The sequence below is a fragment of the Balaenoptera borealis genome, assembly GCF_965194805.1.
Source record: "Balaenoptera borealis genome assembly, chromosome: 15".
In the NCBI taxonomy this organism is placed as follows: domain Eukaryota; kingdom Metazoa; phylum Chordata; class Mammalia; order Artiodactyla; family Balaenopteridae; genus Balaenoptera; species Balaenoptera borealis.
The window spans coordinates 27,504,590-27,522,778 of record NC_138871.1 but is presented as its reverse complement, the minus strand read 5'-3'; the positions used below and the strand labels follow the sequence as shown (position 1 = coordinate 27,522,778).

At 42.4% G+C, this 18,189-nt stretch overlaps 1 pseudogene across 1 annotated transcript; it reads left to right on the top strand.

The window, feature by feature from the left end:
• The first annotated feature begins 1,151 nt into the window (after nt 1-1,151).
• LOC309611764 (uncharacterized protein C2orf78-like) lies at nt 1,152-16,333 on the top strand (annotated as a pseudogene). The gene is made up of 4 exons: nt 1,152-1,160; nt 3,723-3,879; nt 7,069-7,814; nt 9,083-16,333. The product of its transcript is annotated as an uncharacterized protein C2orf78-like (transcript).
• The last annotated feature ends 1,856 nt before the right edge of the window (nt 16,334-18,189 follow it).

Sequence of the window (18,189 nt, the reverse complement as noted above, 5' to 3'; positions counted from 1 at the left end):
AACCTTCAAAAATATTCTATCAACTTATACTCCACTCACAGTGAAACATTTATTGGGTTTCTATTATGTGCCTGGTATCATTCTGGAGGTTCACAGTATGTATTTACATTTTAGACAATACCAAAAAATGCCTGAGAGAGATAAGAGTGGAGCTCAAGTATAACATTTCCTCCCAGGATCAGGCATAGGGATCTGTACCTGTTAGAAAAACTATGAATCCTGCCACAAGTGAAACAGCAAAGAACAGCATGTTCTACAGTAGGTCTGAGGGTATAACAGCATACTAAATTCCATTCTTATTTATAATAACAAATGTTTTTTGTTACTTTTACTTTTTAGTTTCTAATTTCTGAAAGTATCTTACATACACTCTTAGTAATCTTCACAACAATTTGAGCTGGGTAAACTGAGTCAGGAAGGTCAGAATTATTCAATGAATGAATGAGTAAAAAGATCACTAGCTTTAACATATCTGGGACAATCATAGTCTAACCAAGTTTAAATCCACAAGCATGTATTTACAATTCTGAAAACTTCCACATAATTAAAAATGGGACAATATTAGTAAATTACTATTTGGATAAAGAAAAGATACAAGTTAGCACAACATAGTTTACAAACTTAAAATTAGGCACATTCAATTTGGTGCTAAATCATAAAATATTATTTGGCAGTTTATGAAAAATATCCAATAGGCATGGAATGGCCAAAAAGTACAAATGATACAAATATCTATAGACATGACAGTGTACAAATTGTGACATAAATCTATCAGAAACTAGAAAACGTATGTTCGTCTTATAGTTCCAGCTGGCTAAAAGATACAGGCTTTGGGTGGGAACACAAAAAAATCCAGACCTGGCCATAACAGGTTTTCCAGAAAGTATGGCAGCTAGCAAAGAGTAGGCCTCTGGATGGGAGTGGGGTCCAACATGAGATAAAACAATGCCTTAATGGGTATGTAGTAGGCTGGGATGGAAAATATAGGAGCAAGGGATATTTGGGGAATCAGACAGCTAAGTATTTGACACTAACAAGATCTACCAGTATCTGATAGGGCCTCAGGTACCATGCAAGGGTTTCAGGGATTCCAGTATTGAATTAAATCAAAATGTGACAATGGGAAGAATTAAGGAGAGCCTCAGGGGTAGATGAACTTGGTATGTTACACCAAGACATGTCTCAGTTAACCTGATGGGTTCAAAATGCAGGAAGTGGGTATACGGGACAAGACAATACCCTAACTATAAGAATAAAGGTTGAAGGTCAGGGTAGGGCTTGATGTTCCTAAGTGTTGAAATAGAGCTCTTTAGTTTCTTCCTCCTACATGTAAGATACTTTTAGAGGTTAAGATGATGCTGAGCCTGCAAGCTGAAGTTAAATGGCTGGAACTAGGGAGAGAAAATAAGTTACATAGGCTCGGAACGAGGAAAAGCCTAACTAAGGGTTTGCCTAAATAGAATTGAATGTTGGAACTGAATATTTTAATATGTAAACATTTTACTGATACCAAAATTTGTCTTACCACACTTCCCCCAATCTCGCACCACCCACCCTAACCTGCAGTAACTATGGGTCCCTTGATTTCCATGGAAATATAGAGAAAAGAGACACTGATCTGGCTTGCAGGTATTTAGGAAGTTGTTAGCCGGACATCACCTACTAGTATCATGTAAGTAGGCCGTCCGAAGTAGGAAGCTTAGGGGAAAAACCTGGAGGAAAACTTAAAAGCTTAAGCCACACCTCTACACTACACCACCTTTCACAATTTCTTCTCAGATAAGCATCATCCCCATCAGTGAAGAAACTCGTACCTCATGATAGGAAAAACAGGCCTAAAGATTCAATGTGTGTCTTGGGAGGTCCCATCTATGCGATATCTTCCTGGGACCAGAAAAGGCCCCAGGAAGATCAATCTCTGCACCCCTGAAAGCTTACCACCAAGGAAAATGACTAGGTCCATAGATTTCCTCCCTCAAACCAGCTTACCTCACACACAGATCATTAGCAACTCCGCCCTTACTCACATTATCACAGTCACAAGAGTGGTTAGGGAGAAAAGCACTAACCAGGGGAACTAAAACAGAGGCAATCCAGGCCAAGCTGGGCTGGTGGCAGATATCTGCTCCTTACGCTCGGGTGCATAATGCGACTCACCACAATGCCTTTTTCACAGACCCTTTTTAAAGTTTCTCCACAAAATCCAACAGCTCAAGTTAGTTCATGGTGCTTCAAGATAAACAATCGTCAAGAGAAAACATGCAATATGTCTTACAATGTTGGATTCCTTACAAATAGGACAAGGAAATAACCATGTAGACAAAGCCAGAGCATTTGAAAACATCTGTATTCTGCAAACATACCAGTGAATGCTATAAATAAGGTACTATGACATAAAACAAAATGAAAACTAGATGTGAGACTGTTCTCTTCAGTGTACAGACTTCATGGCAGTTGCTGCACTATCTAGCTACTTACATCTATAACTCTCTGTTCTGTTAATACAAAATGAGGCCCAAGTGTGTCAACTTGTTTCCCACAGAAACCAAAAAATCTACATGAATCTCTTTTCTCCTGGGTCCTTTCACCTTACCTGCTCCCAATTCTCCACCAATGTCCTCCTCTTTCTCTAATTATTCTCCTCTTCATTTTGCTTGGCCTTGCACCCAAACATACAAGACAGAGAAGCCTAGAGGTCCAAGATTCTAGAGTGGCTGTTTGCAAGGGGGAGGAGATTACAGTAACTGCCACACTGTATATACTTCTGTGCAAAGAAAAAGGGACAGTGTTCAGAATGTCTCTCACATATAATAAGAGCTGGATGGCAGGATACCTGTGTGGCCCAAGGAACTAGAGCTAGCAAACTATGGGCAAAAGAATTGCAACCAAAGGCTGGAAGAGGAAAGGTCTGCAACCAGCTCTGTCTCCTAGCTCTCTGGTATTTGCTGCCAACGGGCAGAGTCTATTTCATGAAGCATCAAGCACTGAAAAGAAGACTCCTGCTGCTGATAGTTGACAGGAAGTAACATCCAATGCAAGATCAAGGCTTGTCCTTGAAGCAATGCCCATAATGGAAGAAAAAAAAAAAAAAAGAAAGCGGAAGAGAAATGTTAAGTCGCAAGTCCAACCTGGCCCCCAGCCTAGCCCAGCCCAAGGAAGGTAGGAGTCAAGGAGAAGAAACTAAAAGAGAAGAGCCTTGGACCACAACATTCTCCACAAGGTACACTCAACAAACTTCACTCTACTCTTGAACCAAGTTACAAAAAGAGCTTCTTAATCCCTACTTTTGCTCCTTAAAAGCTGCTATCAGTTCACTCATTAGACACATATGATTTCAGAACAACTGTAATAGTTCAAACTAGATGGCTCTTTCCTTCCTAAGGATTATTAATTAAATAAGATCTATATAGCTCTAAGTATATGATACATAAAATAGAATACTCTGTAGAATATAAGTAACTGTTAGTTCATTATATTAATGAACGTCTGTAAGAAATGTTGCAATGATTTCCCTAATGGAAGAGCCTGGGGGAGGTAAATCTGTCTTCTAGGATTTCCTCCCCAGAGCTCAGAAATTTAGGTGTTGTTTTAGCTCTCCTACACTCTCTTCACCCAAGCCCGCCTTCCTGTTGGGGATCGGACCTCCCTATTGGCTCTCTCATACCTTTCAACTGGCTGCTTTGTGACATCACTCTCTTACCAAACCTACTACCACTTGGTAGAGTCTTGGGGTTTCCGTGGAGCTGTTTGGACCAGTAACCAGTGACCTTTGTACTGGACACGTGCGCCGTTCAGCTGCAGCCACTCAGACATCCTCTAGTGTTGTCTCCTCAGCCCTTGTACCTGCAGTTGATGTTTCCTCTTCTCTGACCATGTCAGGTAAGAAAAGAAACTTTTGAAAGTTTTGCGTTCGATTTCTTTTGCCCCTAAATTGAGTAGGAGATTCAAAATAGCATGGAATAATGAGGGAAAGTATTGAACTACAAGTCTGGAGACCTAATTTCACTTTTGACTTTGACGTTTACTATCTGTGTGACTTTGGACAAATCACTGGCTGTCTCACAAAGCCTGTTGCTTTCCTTAACTGTTACGTTAGGATACCACATTGGGTTGATCACTCTGATCCCCTTCTTTTCCAGTATTGAGCCTTAAAGGGTACCCATGTAGAAAATGAAATCAGAGACTTCTCAAGAGGGTTTCAACAGAAACATAGAAAAGCCAGGGGACATAGAAAACTAGCAATATATACCAAGATGTTTCATCTCTAATGGTCTCCCTCCACTAGGATTTCGACTAGTTGAAAAGAGAGAATAGGGAGAGAGGATGGAGAGTACTGGGCTATATAGGGAGGCACAGAGTCAAACGTAAGGAAGTTTAGGATTGTTTTCATTAGCACAGGCCAACAGGCACCAAGAGATGGGAAAAAATATAAGAATGAAGAGGGAAAGCATAGAGGAGCTCTCAAGAAAAACGGAGTTTGCAATGGAATGTTGATGGGAACCAAAGATTTTCAATTAAAGCAGAAACAGCACAGAGGGAAATCTGCTCAGAGCAGGGCAAAACAAAGTTGATGGTAGCAAATCCTTACATTAACAGACTAAGAAGGAAAGTAAGGCCAGAACAGGGGATCACCAGGAAAGGCAGCTTATCAGAAAAGTCATACTCCGTTTTCTTTCTTTTATTGCCTCTCTGAATACAGTTGGCACTTGACAGTTTTGAATATAAACATTTTAGAAATATGTTTTAGAAATGATGCTTCCTATAAACAAGAAACCAAAGTGGTTATCTAGGGGGCTGCTTTTCAATGTTTTATTCTTTCTAATTTTCAAACTATGTAGACATTTTACCAAGTAAAAATTTTAAATGATATCTTCTAAACTGAATCAGAAGGACTATTTCCTTTGTGTGATATGTAGGTTCTAAGGCAAGGTTGCTTTTCATTTTTACAGTTATTTCCTTCCTAACACAGAGAGCACACTGATCAACAGCCGTCGTTCGTTTTTCGATCTTAGCTACAGAAGAAGAAAAAGAAAGAGTCAAGCCCCACATCTCTAATTCCCCATTTAAGGAATTCCCTGGCGGTCCAGTGCTTAGGACTCGGTGCTTTCACGGCCAGGGCCACGCGGTGCGGCAAAAGAAAAAAAAAAATCCACATTTATCTAAAACAATATTGTGCAGTCCTTTGGATTTTCTTACATTTGAAGATCTTTTTAAATTGGATTCTAGGGATGATGGTTTTTTTAGGTTTTGGGATATCATCTTCTTGGATGTTGAAGATGATTCTAATCTAAGTTCTAGGATAAATACAAAAACCTTCTTGATACTTTTTAAGCTTCCTTTCTGCTTATCATATAGTTATATTCTTTGAAATATATATTTCTACTAGGCTTAATACCTGTTACTTGCTGGGTAAAAACATGAATGAGCATGATGGGCTCATGAATGAGCACAATAATGAAATTCTTTTACACTTATTATTTTGCTGTCTGCTTTGTACCAGTTTTCATTGAAACACTTGTCTATATATATTGTGGCTACCTATACATTCACATTTATTGCATTTTGTTGCTTGTTATGCTTTTTTATTGATATATCTTCTCTGTCTGTATGTATTGGCTAGGAATTCATTCAAAATCACCTTCTATCGTGTTTTTTGGTTAAGAGTATCCACTAAAATAGAGTGGGCAAAATTCACTTTCATAATATTGCATGGATGGTACAGAACGTCATTTGTTAGTAAATTCATTATGCTTTGATACTTGCCACATACCTTAGTTTTCATTAATATCTATGGATTTCTTTTTCGTTATGTAATATGTTTTTCATGATTTTGCTTTCTCTTTCTAGAACTTATTGTATCTTCCTCCATATAAATCATATGCAATATATAAGTTTATTCATGTATAATTATTACTGCTATTATTATTGGTGGTGGTGTTATAACCACTTTATAGATGAGTAATCTGAAGTAATCAGATAACTCTTTTCTTTCCAAAAGCACTTAAGAAATTCACTTTCGTAGTGTATATATGTCCATGCCACTCTCTCACTTTACACTACCAAACGTAAAATAGATAGCTAGTGGGAAGCAGCCGCATTGCACAGGGAGATCAGATCAGCTCGGTGGTTTGTGACCACCTAGAGGGGTGGAATAGGGAGGGTGGGAGGGAGGGGGACACAAGAGGGAAGAGATATGGGAACATATGTATATGTATAGCTGATTCACTTTGTTATGGGGCGGAAGCTAACACACCATTGTAAAGCGATTATACTCCAATAAAGATGTTAAAAAAAAAAAAAAGAAATTCACTTTCGGGTAATCATTTTGAGGTAGGATGAGAAGCCAGGCTTGAAGAGGGTAAAAATGACTCTTTAAATTTACCAGTTGGACTGAGCTATATGTGAACTCTAGGTAATAGCGTGGGAGCTGCACAAACAAAGGGAGACACTGAAGATTACAATGGTAATAGCTGTACTGTTTTCTAATGGACAAAAAAAATGCATATATTATAAGTTCTATTTCTCCTGCTTTCTGGCAGTATCATGCTCAGAGTAGAGTCCTGGCAAGGAAGTCAGGATACTTAGGTTCTGAAACCTGGTAATGATACTAACATAATGAGAGAACTTGAACAAGTCAACCCGACCTCTCTGAGCCTCAGTTTCCTTACTCATGAAATGAGACTGAGAAAATAGAAGTTCTCTAAGGACCTCCTAGTTCTAAAATGATTCTAGTTTAGGAAATCACATAGAAGTCAATATTAGTGCAGGCTGAAGGGAAAGACAGGGCAGGAAGAAGGTTGCTTCCAACCTAGAGAACAATGTCTCAACCATACCACTTGGGTCTTCTGCCCATCTGTGCCCAAGATGGGAGCACAGGCAGTTAATACAGAAGAGTGTAAAACTGCTCAGTCCTTACAACCATCATTAACTGTCTGATTTTGGGTTTCTCAGTAAGTATTGATAGTAGAGGTGTCCTGATAGCAAGAACCTTAAGATAATGCTGTTCCTCAAACAGAGTGAGAATTTCTCAACCTCCCTGAGTTTTTCATGACCCTCTTGTTCTTACAGAAAATTTCCAACATCCATCTCTACTTGGAACTCTAAATTCTCTGCAGCATTCTCTTCCTGTGGTGAGCAATGCAACTTCCCTAACACGAAGTGTCTGCAACTTCTCCAGAGTCTCTGCCCCTGCCGTCAGTTCGGCATCGGCTACTGGTACCCCTTTCCAGACACTCATGGGTAGTGCCTACCTTTACCAACATTCTAGCACGACTATGTTATCTGGAGTTACTGACCACAGCCAGATCTCCACTTCAGCTGCTTCCTATTCAGCTGTTCTTGAGTGGGACATCATAGGAAGCACTGAAAAGAATTCTTCTTCACTTGGAGACTTTACTCTGGCAGTCGCTGACCGGCGCACAGTTGCTTCCTCCTTGTTTATGGCAGCCCAGGATGATAAAACTTCAGACGCCAATAACATTGTTCCTCTGTATCCATCACTTTCTGCCAGCCTTGCTCAGGGAACACCATCTCACATTCCAAATCAGGGACATAGCCTGTCACTTCCCTACCAGGAAGGAAGCCAGGTATATTATATAACCAAGGCACATTGGGGTCTTTACTCTATGGAGAACTTGGCTCCTGCCCGCAATCCTATGGCTCTGCGTCATACACAGGAAGTAGGGCCTCTGTGCAACCAGAAATGGTAATGGGACTAAAGGAGATTCAGCCCACAAATATCCTACCACCAGCTTCCACCTCTGGAATCTACTACCCAGTGTCTGCTCAACCCATCCCAGAAACGAGTTTTCAAGGTGAGTACAAACATCAAGAAAGCTGAAGAATGAGGTCATCATTCAAAAATGGGGTCAAATCTACAGCTGGGAAGTGGTGTAGAGACAGGTAGAATTTAGATCCTGAGCCTTTAATATCCACTACCTTTGCTCAGTGCTCTCTGTTTTCAGACTCTATATAAGAACAACTAGGGCTTCCCTGGTGGCGCCGTGGTTAAGAATCCGCGTGCCAATGCAGGGGACACGGGTTCGAGCCCTGGTCTGGGAAGATCTCACATGCCGAGGAGCAACTAAGCCCATGTGACACAACTACTGAGCCTGCATTCTAGAGCCCGTGAGCCGCAACTACTGAAGCCCACGCGCCTAGAGCCCATGCTCCGCAACAAGAGAAGCTACCGCAATGAGAAGCCCGCACACTGCAACCAAGAGTAGCCCCCACTACCGCAACTAGAGAAAGCCCGTGCACAGCAATGAAGACCCAGTGCAGCCAAAAAAATAAATACATAAAATAAATAAGTTCAAACAATAAATAAATAAACATAAATTAAAAAAAAAAAAAGAAGACCTAATGCAGGTGGGAAGGTGGGAGGGACACTGTAAAGGTCATCTATGCTACATGTACAAGAACCCCGACAGCACACCAATAGGTACCACATTTTTCACTGCTGTAGCCGATCATTCCCCCTGTACTACCACACTGTAGCACTCCCTTCCCTCATCTACTGCTAGAGTCTCTTTGGAAGGTGTTTCAGAACTCTTGTTATGAGAGTGCCAGTTGAACTGTCCTCACTTCCTTCATTTATACCAGGATTGAAGACCTTGTGGTCCGAGATCCTGTCCAGAGAGCAAGCAGGCTAAGACTCTGTCTTTGTTGATATATTTCATCAGAAAGGGCTCTACCCCCTCTCCTAGTTCATGGTGTGCAGTGTTCTTAGCCTCTCGGGAAAGTGGGGAGAATTGAAAGGACTCTATATGAGAATGCTAGGCTTTGTAAAACATTTCAGTTTTTTAAAAATAAGACTCATTTTGTATTGGACTACTTATAACAATCCTATGAAATACAAAGAAAGCCAAGAATCAGTGACATGAAATGATCACCAGTAAGAATTACAACAGTCACCGCTTATCTCGTAGCATAGGGCATTGTCCATGATCCTTAAGAAGAGTTACTAGAAATGCCTCGCCCATCTTGCCCCTGAACCCCTTGAAAGGTACACGACTGCTGTGTTAGTGTTTAGGGGGAGCATCTCACTTACCAGGGACTGACTTCTCCCTTGATCCCTTTGTAGTGATGGAGACTTCCCTGGTGATGAAAAATTCCCTGAGATTGCAACCTCCAAGCCAGACGTTTTGTGTGACACAAACTCAAGAACTCCCCAAGTCCTGCAGTAGCAGAAACAGTCACATACTTGAGAGTAACCCACCATCTGAACTTGGGGACATTTCAGTGACAGCTCTAGTCCGGAGTGCCAGTCGTCTCCTGGCCCTGCCTCCAGCTCCAAGCCAGGGACAAATAGAGAGTAAGAACGTGGATGATATCAAAACCAAGCTTTCAAAGCCTCTGGATGCCTACCAGATCCCAATAGAAAACCAAGATCCTCCACTACTCCCTTTAGGAATCCCTGATATTCACCAGCCGCTGGCCTGCACCGATCCCCTCAGCCAAGAGGAGCAGCCTGGTTCTGAAAATGCTGATCTGGGAGAGAACAGCCGGAGTCGTCAGGACCTAGGGACACTTGAAAATGGGATTGAACCTAGCAGTGGTTTTGCAGACATTACTACACTGGCGGAGGATATTCACCTTCCCCAGCTCTTTAATTCTTTGAAAGATCTTGATCAATCCCAAGGTCCCAACGGGATCAAAGCTAAAGACACCAGAGCCATTAAGGTGAATCAGGTGCAGGAAAAGCCAAGTGTCATAAAGGTTCCCTCTGATCAACCCAGGAAGAACAAACAGAAAGCCTCTGAACCTATCAGTGGTGCTCCCAAGGCCAAAATCCAGCCAAAGAATCCAGAGTGCCTGTTAGGGGGAGAAGTGGTTATATGCCACGCTGCAGTCAGTGACAGGGCTCCTGTGAACACGGCCAAGCACTCTCAAGGCAAACCTCAGAAAGCTGCATCCAGAAAGATCAGCAAAACTAAGAGCCACGGGCAGGAAAAGACCAAAAGGATCAGAGGAAGAAACAAGGCTGAAGAGAACAAGCAGTCAGGGAACAAAGCCAAGGCAGAAGACAAGCCAACAATTCCCGAGACGAAGCGAAAGGAACACCAAACTGAGCTTCTCCAAGAGAGCTTTCAAAAGCCTCGAACCTCCCTTGGCGTGTGCATGCTGGAGTCTGTGAATGTTTTTCATGCACTGGGGAAGAAGAATAATAAGAAAACTGGGCTCTCTTCCTGTTGGGTCTTGAGAAATTCAAGCAACCCTAAAGACCCCCAGCCACCCCCAGCTATCCAGCCATGGCAGCATACCCCACGTGAGGGTAAGAGTCCTGAGAAAACTCAAGTCGAAGTCCAGAAACCAGACAGCAGTGCTGAAACAGAGTGTCCATCTCCATCCCAGTATGAGCTGCCTCCTCCTGGGAAGGTCAAGTTGATACCTCTGCCTTTTTCTGCCTGGGACAAGCCTCAAGCTCGACCCGCTCCTCGGAGGCCACAGTCTCTGGCCTCACATCGGCCTGCTGGGGCTTACCGTGCCCAGCCTGGTTCTACTGACTCAGCTCAACCTGCTGCAGTCAATTCATCCCAGCCAGCTCCTGCCTCTTTGCCAGGTCCCGCCAAACCAGCTCAGCCAACTGTGACCAACCCAACCCAACCGGCTTGGACCAACCATACCCAGCCTCGTGTCCCTCAGTCTGCTGCTCCTAGGCCTGCACCCTCCAAAACTTCATCTGGCGCTCCTCTCCAGCGGGAGCCTGTTCCCCCTGCTGTGAATAAGCGCCAGTCCCCACCCAAGCTCCAAACCCAATTTCTACTCCAAGACTTCAGCAAGCAACGAGTTCCATGGAGGGAACCCAACGTGCCTGAGCCAGTCATGTCAAAGCCCATCGAACAAGAGCAGAGGCCAGAGCGAGAGGCCATGAAGAGGCGGGCTCAACAACAACGGGAGAATGCTGCCAGATACACCTCTTCGGGCAAGCTGCAATTTTTCACCGAGAGGGAAAACGAAATGGAAATTGCCGACTACTACGGATACGTCAAGTGAGAGCTGCTAGGATTCTTGGTGCCACCTTGGCTACCAGCTGTTCTTCCATACATAGGTAAGATAGGTATAGAACTGAATAAGTAAATGGAATACAATTAATAGATGAGTAATAAACCTTTCGAATTTTCAGATGCTCCTAACTGGGGCGTGAGAAAGGAAGGACTGAAAGTTGGATGGGAGAATGAAGGAAAGGGGTAAAAACTGAGGAAAGAGGAAGGAACTTGGCCCAGGGCTAGGAAGGCCAAAAGAGATGTATGGATTTAGGAAAGGAAGCAGGAGTGAGGATGAAATGGCAGAAGTAAAAAGCAGGGTCAGAGGTCTGGGTTGAAAGAACACAATTTGAGTAGAGTTGAAGGTGACAGAAGATGAGTCTAGGTTTACTAGGAGAAATAGAAAAAGTCTCTTGGGGACGTTGGCCTTAAGTCTCACAACCACCAGATAGGTATTTCAGAAAACAAGAGGTTCAGGACACATCTCTGAAAGGTTTGAGTTGCCTTATTCAGGTGTGATTATAGTGGGGGAATAGGGAAATCTACCAGAGAAGTGGCTAGGGCTCAGAGTTATCCTAGGGGCAGCTGACGACAGGGGCAGAGCCTAGGGAACTGCTTCATCAGGAGGCCCACGAATAGGGCCTGGTATGTAAATCACCATGTATTCAACACCTAAGCTCGAGGGCAGCCAATGCACTATTCAGTTAATCCTGGCAACGACAGGCAAGGCCAGTATTCCTGTGCCACTTCATTTACAGAGGTGCAGCAAAGGGCTGAGGTCACATCCCATGTGGAGGTACAAGGCCTCAATTTGAGGCCCAAATGCCTCTGAAGCCCTTTGTATTTGCAGATGCCCGTAGGCGGCCAACCTGGTTTTCAGAGCACAGCATCCTGCGGTTACTGGTGGACGAGATCAAACTTCTGCACGCGCCTAAATATTAACTTGAGGGGCTTCCTCCATTGACCAGGGCGCATGCCGCCTTCTGTGAACATCACCATCAACTGAAACGCACGAGAAAAATCTGACGGAAGCATCCACTCTCACGGGAGAGAGTGGTGGGGGCACGCGCAGTGGGCAGCAGCTCCAACAGCCACAGGACGCAGGCGCCCAGGTGTTCAGAGGCTCCCTGGGAGGCCTCGTGGGGAAGCTCGAGGGAGTGACGATGGGAGAGAGCGGCAGGGGTGGGCGTGAAAAGGAATGCAGTGGGGAGAAGGGAGAGATGGAGACAGTGGATAGTCACTATGGGAAAACTGGCAATTTTCATTTTCAAAATTATTTTTTTGAGATGTCATTCACATGCCATAAAATTCACCTTTTGAAACTGAAAATTCAGTGTCATTTCGTACATTCACAAGCCTATGCAACCATCACCATCATCTAACACATCACATTTTCATCACCCCAAAAAGAAGCCCCCTTAACCATCAGCAGGCACTCTTCATCCCCTCCTCCTTCAGTCGCTGTAACCATTAACTTGCTTTCTGTCGCTATGGTTTTGCCTTTTCTGGACATTTCATGAAATAATACAAATGTGACCACTGTCTCTGGCTTCTTTCACTTAGCATAATGTTTTCAAGTTCGTCCATGTCGTAGCATGTGTCAGTACTTCATTCCTTTTTATGACTGTATAATATTTCACATATACACCACATTTAAAAAATCCATTCATCAATTGATGGGCATTTGGGTATTTTTTCACTAATAATGCCCATTTTTTGAGAGTTTATTCTGTGCTAGGCAGCACCAGGCTAAGTTACTGACCTTATTTCACAGATAAAGAGGCTTGGAGAGTGTGAAGAGTTTGCCCAAGATTAAGAGCTAGCAATTGGGGGAACTGGGGTTTGAACTCAGGCAAACTTCAGAGGTAATAGATTCACATGACAGAACACTAGAAAAGGTACACAAGGGTATTCAATGAAAAGTGACCCTTTTCCCCACGTTCCCCAGCCACACATTTCCCTCCTCAGAGACATCTGCTTTGGCCGTGCTGTGGATCCTTCCAGAGAAATATTTACACCCCAACATTTATGTATCACAATTTATTGACTAATCTGTCCCACTGATTTGAAATGTCACTTTTATGGTATAACAGATTCCTATACGTATTTATATTACTCTTTTCAGAGCTGTCCTGACTCTTCTTTGCCTATCTTTTATTTTTGCCATTTCTCTAAAATTCTTTTTATCTTCTTTTTGATTTAAAATTTTTTTCCTTTTCTTGTTTGTTTCTCTTAAGGCATTATCCATTATGTTCATTCACTCGTATTATTTTATTTAATTTATTTAATTTATTTTTGGCGGTGTTGGGTATTAGTTGCAGCAGTGCATGGGCTCTTCCTTGCAGCTCGTGGGCTCTCTAGTTGTGGCGCGTGGGCTCCAGAGCACGTGGGCTCAGTAGTTGCGGCGTGCGGGCTTAGTTGCCCTGCAGCATGTGGGATCTCAGTTCCCCAACCAGGGACCGAACCTGCATCCCCTGCACTGCAAGGTGGATTCTTAACCACTGGACAACCAGGGAAGTCCCCACTCTTGTATTATTTTAAATTTAGTCCTCATTTCTGAAACTTTTTTCTTTTATTTTGAATTCTGTCTTGAGTTCTATCATCTTACCTAATTCTGGTTTATGCTGTTCTTTCATCTTTTTTTTATTATGGTAAAATATACATAAAACAAAATTTATTATTTCAACCATTTTCAAGTATACAATTCAGTGACATTAAATACATTCACAATGCTGTGCAACCATCACCACTGTGCAAATTCAAAATAATTATGTCAAAAGATTGAGCAGGACATCAGAAAGATGGAGGCAGCAGCATAGTTTCTGAATCTCTCCAAACCCTTTCATGGAAGAAGATCAACTAAAACCAAACACCCATAGGTGGCATTTATCAGCATTTACCATTTCCAGAACTTTTCCACCATCCCAAACAGAGACTCTATAGCCACTAAACAATAACTTCCCATTCCCTCCTCGATCCATGTTCTTTCATCTTTTGCATTGTTTTTCCTAACATCTTTTAGCCCACTTTGAAATAATAGGTTACAGTTTTGATCTGTTTTGTGGACCTGTCTTTTCCAGCTTAATTTTATTGTCTGAAGAGATGCTATTCTGCTCCTTATTCTCTTTTTTCTTACACTACCTCTGTACGGGATTTGATCCCAATCCTTTTCTGTTACTGATTTTTGGATGAAAAAAGTTTTACAGCACTTTGAAAAGGTGGTGCGAGGCCATGTGGAAACATGTTCTTCATGGCTGTTTCATCAATGCTTCACTTATACTGCTTTGGAATAACCGTTTTCCAGGAGGCATAAACCAGTGGGCTTTATCATTGGACAGAGTGCAGAGAAAGGACCCCACGAAAGCTGATCACCTTAGCAGAAATGACTTAGTTATGATTTCACCCAAGATTGGTCACAAACCAGCCTGGGAAACTCAAGGAACCAGAGACAAGGCATAATGCCATCTTTTCTTCTCTCTGCCTCAGCTCTCAAGGATTGGTCACCTCCATGTTATTAGTAACTATTATTTGGTTTCTGTTCATAATTACTATCAGAAGACACAGCACTTAGGGGCTTAATTACACTGCCCAGCTACGCACCATTCTTCTTCATTTTGGCTTCCTGTCCACCAGCAGGAACCTGATTTAGTTTTGTTCTCCCTTCACCACAGCCCAGTAATTTTTGTGCATGACTCTCACTCTCACCAGAATCTGTATCTCTCACTCTGCCCCAACATCCCACCCCATCATTCGCTCCCTGAAGTGTACTCCAGAAATTTCGGTCAACTGGATATTTTATCACTGTTCACCATCTCTTATGAAACCAGAAGACGAGCAGCTTTCTTATGGAATGACGGAGAACTTGTAAAGATAAAACACCAGTCTGCAGGAGAAAGGGAAGAAGAGAATGATGGAAATAGTTTCTGGAAAACTAGTTTTACATTATGTTTTGTTTGTTCCTGGTAAAGAAATTGAAATCTTCTAAACATTAAAACAAAATCTAAACCACTAAATTCAATAATACAGGAATATAACTTTTGAAAAAATTTTCTTTGGCTGCGCAGCATGTGGGATCTTAGCTCCCCAACCAGGGATTGAACCCACGCCTGCTGCATTGGAAGCGCAGAGTCTTCACCACGGGACCACCGGGGAAGTCCCAGGAATATAACTTTTAAAGGAGAAGTTATAAACCCCTTGGTTATATGAACTGGAGATTTTTAGTAAGAAGTCATGTATTTTAAATGACTGGAGCTTTAAAGAAAGGAAGGAAGGAAGGAAAGAAGGAAAGAAGGAAGGAAGAAAGAAAAAGGGAGTTCCTTAGTGGTGCAGTGGATAAGACTCCACGCTCCCAAAGCAGGGTGCCCCGGGTTCGATCCCTGGTCAGGGAACTAGATCTCACATGCATGCCGCAACTAAGAGTCCACGTGCCACAACTAAGGAGCTGCAACTTAGGAGCCTGCCTGCTGCAACTAAGACCCAGCACAACCAAATAAATAAATAAATTTTTTTAAAAATATATTAAAAAAAGAAAAAGGAGGTGTGATTGAGAATCGCTTTTCTAACTTCACAGAATTTCTGTTTGTCTGTTTTTTTAATGTAGTATTCAAAAACGTAGTGGCTTACTTTTGGAGGTTTCCTGGCTCTGCTGCCATCCCTGACTTTTATCAAGACATTTCCCTTTGTGCCTGTTTTTCCTCCCAGAAGTTTCTCTTCTGTGTGGGTCACATCCTGGAAAGGAGCTCTGGCTGCTCAGTTTGAAGATGTAGAAGGGCTAGACTGCTCCAGCCCTTCAGACTCTTCTGGGCCCCGGGTCCTTACTCACATTAGGGTTTGGTAAAATCTCTCCCAGTCAGCTGCTGTTCTCAAATTGGCCCACAGTGCTTTCCAATGAATACCTGCTGGCATTTTGAAGGACTCCTGTCTTCATGTCCATCGGATGCTTGCTCCTGTCTGCCACTTCCTTTGGTGCAGATGCTGGGACCAGGCAGGTCTGTGTTGGTGGTGGTCTGACACACCCTCTTGTTTTGGGGTTTCTAGTTTCTCCATAAGTGCTACCCATGGGCACTTTGTTTTGGTTGATCTAGTTCCATGAGATGGTTTGGTGAGATTCAAAAACTGTGCAACTGCCTCCATCTTTCTGAAATTCTGCTCCATCATTTGCCATAATTATTTGAAATGTGGGGGCCCTGTAATTTTCAGTTTCCCGAAGCAGAACCTCATTTGCACTACCCTCGTTAGGATGGGGAGGTTATCCTGGATTATCAGGGTGAGCCCTAAATGTAATCATATGCGTCTTACAAAATGGAGGCAGAAAGAAATTTGATAGAGACAGAAGATAGAAAGGCAAAGTGACCATGGAAGCAAAGACTGGAGTGTTGCAATGCCAGCAACCACCAGAGGCTGGCAGAAGCAAGGAATGAAAGCTCCCTCAAGAGACTCTGAAGGGAGTGTAAATCCTACTGACACCTTAATTTTGTCCCAGTGTTATTGATTTCAGACTTCTGGCCTCCAGAACTGTGAAAAAATAAATTTCTGCTTTTTAAAGCCACCAGTTGTGGTGATTTGTTAGAGCAGCCACAGGAAAAATGCTCCATTGCACAATAATACAATGCTCCAACAACTAGGTAGACATTTGAAAAATAATACATGTGAATTAAAAGAAAAATATTTTTATTTCACTCTGAAATAACCACAATTACTTGCTAATGGAATGTGGGGGACTGTTGGGCACTGTACAACATCTTAAACCTTAGAATTAAATTGGATGCTGCCAGCCTCATTTCCTGCTCCACACTGATCTTCAAGTAGTACTTGCCTTTTGTTACAACTACTGCCAAAATCCCAGGTTCACAATCATATGACGGCACTGAAAGGAATATAGCACGACCTAATGTTGAAACTGTGAACTACCTACCAGCTAGAAGCTCACATGGTATCTAACAGATGTCAAATATTGCTGTGAATCCTTCAAAAAGTTTAAATATCCTGCTACAGGCTGGTGAATTTATGTGGTGTCCTGGGGGGCGCCCCAGTGTACCTTGTGAACCACAGTCCTGACTGGCTTTCCTATTCCCACCCTTGCCTGCCTAAAATTTGTCAACACAGCCACTGTAATGATCCTTTCAAAACATTAGTCAGACCCTGTCCTTCTTCTGCTTGAACCCTCCCACGGCTTCTCATTTTTCTCAGTGTCAAAGCCAATGTCCCTGCAATGGCCTACGTGGCCCTACCTACATTGGGGGTCAACAAATAAACAGCCAGACAGTAAAAATGTTAGTCTCTGTGGGCCAGATTGTCTTTGTCTCAACTATTCAACTCTGTAGTGGTAGCATGAAAGCAGCCATAGAAAATATGTAAATGAATTGGCATTGCTGTGTTCCAATAAAACTTCATTTGCAAAGACAAGTAGTTTGCTGAGCCCTGCTGTACATGATCTACTGCTATGTTCCCTGTCACTCATTCCACTCCCATCAAGCTCAGCCCTTGCTGGTCCTTAAATACACCAGAAAGCTCCTGGCTCAGGACCTTTGTACTTGCCGTTCCCTGCCTGCTGTTACTTCCAAATCTTTACTCAAATCTTTCCAATGAGGTTTTACCTGACTACACTATCTGAAATTACAACTGCCCCCCTGCACTTCTCCTTTCCTTCAATCTGATTCCCTTTACAGAGCCCACTTCTCCCATGGTATTTAGAATCTTCTAATATACTATGTAATGTACTTATTTATCACATAATTGCTTGTAATCCATCATTCCCTCACCCATTACTAGAATATAAGATCCTTGAGGGCAGAGTTGTGGGGTTTTTTGTCTGTTTTGTTGGCTAATATGTGCCCAATGCCTTGAACAGTGTTTGGCACAAAGTAGGTACTCAATAAATAGTTGTTGATTGAATAAATGAATGAATGAATGAATGTTTTTCAAGGAGTATAAATACAGCGGTATGCAATTCTTTATCTTGCAATCAAAGTTATAGTGGTTAGTCATACGGCAATATTTTTGCAAATAAATATGTAAACCAAATATAAAATGATAAAATCCCTCAACCCAAACTGTACAACTCAAATAGTCTTAAAGTTTCTTTTCTCATTTAACTCTTGTTGAAATTTTCAACCTTGAGAATGGCACTCTTACCTAAAAAGAAAGGCTCTCAGCTATTAGGAATAAATCATATAACTCACAGCTAACTAGCAGGTAACAAAGG